The sequence below is a fragment of the Oncorhynchus masou genome, chromosome 13 (assembly GCF_036934945.1).
Source record: "Oncorhynchus masou masou isolate Uvic2021 chromosome 13, UVic_Omas_1.1, whole genome shotgun sequence".
NCBI classification, from domain to species: domain Eukaryota; kingdom Metazoa; phylum Chordata; class Actinopteri; order Salmoniformes; family Salmonidae; genus Oncorhynchus; species Oncorhynchus masou.
The window spans coordinates 19,796,297-19,800,029 of NC_088224.1; the positions used below are offsets into that span (position 1 = coordinate 19,796,297).

The 3,733-nt window shown below is 46.1% G+C and overlaps 1 long non-coding RNA gene across 1 annotated transcript; it reads right to left on the reverse strand.

Moving 5' to 3' along the window:
• Positions 1-939: 939 nt before the first annotated feature.
• Positions 940-2,791, reverse strand: LOC135551371 (uncharacterized). Its single transcript, XR_010457291.1, has 3 exons — positions 2,673-2,791; positions 1,970-2,115; positions 940-1,068 (listed from the first exon to the last, which is right to left on the reverse strand). It is a non-coding gene; the product is annotated as an uncharacterized LOC135551371 (long non-coding RNA).
• Between the last annotated feature and the right edge of the window lie 942 nt (positions 2,792-3,733).

Genomic DNA, 3,733 nt, shown 5'->3' on the forward strand with positions numbered 1-3,733 from the left:
CACAAGCAGACTATGTAAAATAGGTTGTTAGGCGCATGGTACTATATAAGAATGAATTATATTTCTAGGGTTAGGTCAACCACGGTTCCATGATGAGTATTGTAATATGCCTGAGACCTAAAGACTTGCGTTAGCTCCCTGAGTGTGTCACATACAAATATAACGCACAAAAATAAAACCTGATGAAGGCATAGACGTTCTCATATGAAATTTCCAAAGGTGCTGAATCTGCTAAATGTAGTTTTACACAGTAGTATGTATTTGTTGGCGCCGAATCAGATGCCACTCTGTCCTCAGCTGTTGTTGGCACGTCCATGGTGATACCTCACTTCGTTATCGTTTGTCTTATTCATGTTAATTGTGGTCCATGAATAAACCAAACGTTCACAGATCAGGTAACATTACATTGTTAGAACATTCCTTCAGGCCAGAGATTTCCCTTCCTTCTCTTCATGACTCAGTCGGTGGGGCCTTCGCAAAAGAGCCTGTTGATTGCAATTTCCTCTTCAATAACCCTCCGTTCAATACACAGCCATTCAAACTCACTTGAGGATGTTCTTTCTCTGGCCACCTTCCAGATGCCACCCTATTCCCTATATAGTGCACTACTTTTTCCCCCTATATAGTGCACTACAGGACTCTTAGGGTAGGGAATAGGGTCCACTATGGACGTACTCTAAAAACTCTGGGCAGAGTCATAAAAACTCCTGCCTAAAGAGTCAGAGTACCTTTGGGGTATTTATCCATTGAGATATGTTATCTTGAGGAGGCTTCAGCGTAGAATAATGGACCCAGTGCTTATAGGACACCAGGACAGTCAGTGCCAAAAGGTGCGTGCGCAGGGGGATGGGGGGGGGGTATTTTAGAAACTGGAAATGTGTGATGAAAGCTTGGGATTGTGTGTTTGTGGGGCGTGCATGCATGCATACCGGTGTGTGTGTGTCTAAAGGATACGAGGAGTCTGTTTCTCCATATCTGGTCCAGTCTGATGCTCCAGCAGGCTCCTCACTGAGTTCCCACTTATACAGCAGGACCTGGCCACTCTCCAGCCCCACCGACAGCAGATAGCTGGAGGAACATACATCAATCAATCAAACTTTATTGTCCCAGATGGACATGTGTTTAACAGGCAGGCTTACAGCTTGACATGTATAATAGTTCAACACATCACACAAAAGGCTAAATAACGCAGAAAAGTCATCAACTTTAGAAGCCAGCTGGGGAAAAAAGTGCATGTGGAGATAAAGCGCACGTGGAGATAAAGCGCACGTGGAGATAAAGAGCATGTGGAGATAAAGCGCACGTGGAGATAAAGCGCACGTGGAGATAAAGCGCACGTGGAGATAAAGCGCACGTGGAGATAAAGCGCACGTGGAGATAAAGCGCACGTGGAGATAAAGCGCACGTGGAGATAAAGCGCACGTGGAAATAAAGCGCATGTGGAAATAAAGCGCACGTGGAAATAAAGCGCACGTGGAGATAAGGCGCATGTGGAGATAAAGTGCATGTGGAGATAAAGCGCATGTGGAAATAAAGTGCATGTGGAAATAAAGTGCATGTGGAAATAAAGAGCATGTGGAAATAAAGTGCATGTGCGAATAAGGTGCATGTGGAAATAAAGTGCATGTGCGAATAAGGTGCATGTGGAAATAAAGTGCATGTGGAAATAAAGTACATGTGCAACTCAAAGATGGGTTACTAGGCCATAGACAAGACAGCACACACAGGTGGCTACAAGGGAAGCATACACACTACCATCAAGATATGAAACCCCTAGGAACTCTTGTTGATCTGAAACGATTGGATAGGATAACGGCTAAAGCTTCCCTATGCCTTCTGATAGGCTGCGTATACATTTCAACCATGTTGCTAATACCTATCCAATTGCAGGCCTACAGCAGTGTCTAGGGTGAAGGGAGCTAGTGGTTCAATTGGTATTCAGAAAATAAGCGCTGCCTCAGTATGGTACCTGTTGCCGGGGCACAGGATGGGGCAGAAGGAGACAGCAGTGGCCGAGTCTCCTACATCTAATATGGAGGAACAGGGCCGGATGACTGGGGGTTCATCAGGGGTCACAATGGCCTCAGAACTACTGCAGTCACCCCACACTATCACCTGTAGAGAGAAACTTGAATTAAGTTATTCTGGAAAGTCACACTAACATAGAATGTGTGTAGGTCCCAGGTGGTATCCTATAGCCTATGTAGTTCTATGGGTCCTGGTCAAAAGTAGTGCACTGTAAAGGGAAAAGGTTGCCATTTGGGATGTAGCCTATGATGAACAGTATTTTACTGCCTCTTCCTTACCATTGTGACCTTTACTTACTGAGGAGCTCATTTGTAAGGAACAACCTTTGAAGGCTGATGCTGGTTTGAGATTAGCACATCATTATGTTTCATACCAGTCTTGCATTGACATCAAAGGACTCTTAAGCTGTGGACCAGGGCCTGTTTCAAAAAGGTTCTCAGAGTAGAAGTTCTGCTCTAGGATCGGACCCCCCACCCTCTTCTTCATCACCATTTAAACGACAAAACTGATCCTTGATCAGTGCTCCTTCTCTGAGAAACTTTGTGAACACACGCTCAGACCGAAGTGAATAGACGTTGAAGTCCGGAGAATACAAGCTACCTCTTACTAGCAACACTAAGGTCTTGCTGGTGTAGAATAATTACCTTCTTGTCTCGACTTGACGTCACAAAGTACTTGTTGTCGGCGCTCCAGTCACATGACCATATGATGCGCGTGTGTACGGCCGTGTCCTTCCTGGTACATGTGTACAGGGAGAAATGGGGCTCTGGATGGGGGAGACACACACAGGCACAATAAATACCCATCTACCTTGCATTAGTATTGAACCACAAAACGTTCTAAAACAGTACATAACTGCTCAGTGGTAACAATGAATCTCTCCACTGACACACAAATAAACCCAAAGCCTCAGTTCCTCCTCTCCATGATGTCTGTCATTAATGTTGGTTGTGATGCACTGTTCTGTGTCATTCCAGCAGCCTCTAGAGACACACTGCTGTCTGTGTAGTTCAGCAGCCCCAAGAGAGACATTGATGTCTGTGTAGTTCCAGCAGCCCTAGAGAGACATTGATGTCTGTGTAGTTCCAGCAGCCCCTAGAGAGACATTGATGTCTGTGTAGTTCCAGCAGCCCCAAGAGAGACATTGATGTCTGTGTAGTTCCAGCAGCCTCTAGAGAGACATTGATGTCTGTGTAGTTCCAGCAGCCCCTAGAGAGACATTGATGTCTGTGTAGTTCCAGCAGCCCCAAGAGAGACATTGATGCCTGTGTAGTTCCAGCAGCATCTAGAGAGACATTGATGTCTGTGTAGTTCCAGCAGCCCCAAGAGAGACATTGATGTCTGTGTAGTTCCAGCAGCCTCTAGAGAGACATTGATGTCTGTGTAGTTCCAGCAGCCTCTAGAGAGACATTGATGTCTGTGTAGTTCCAGCAGCCCCTAGAGACACACTGCTGTCTGTGTAGTTCCAGCAGCCCCTAGAGACACACTGCTGTCTGTGTAGTTCCAGCAGCCCCAAGAGACACACTGCTGTCTGTATGAGTTCCAGCAGCCTCTAGAGACACACTGCTGTCTGTGTAGTTCCAGCAGCCCCTAGAGAGACATTGATGTCTGTGTAGTTCCAGCAGCCCCAAGAGAGACATTGATGTCTGTGTAGTTCCAGCAGCCCCAAGAGAGACATTGATGTCTGTGTAGTTCCAGCAGCCTC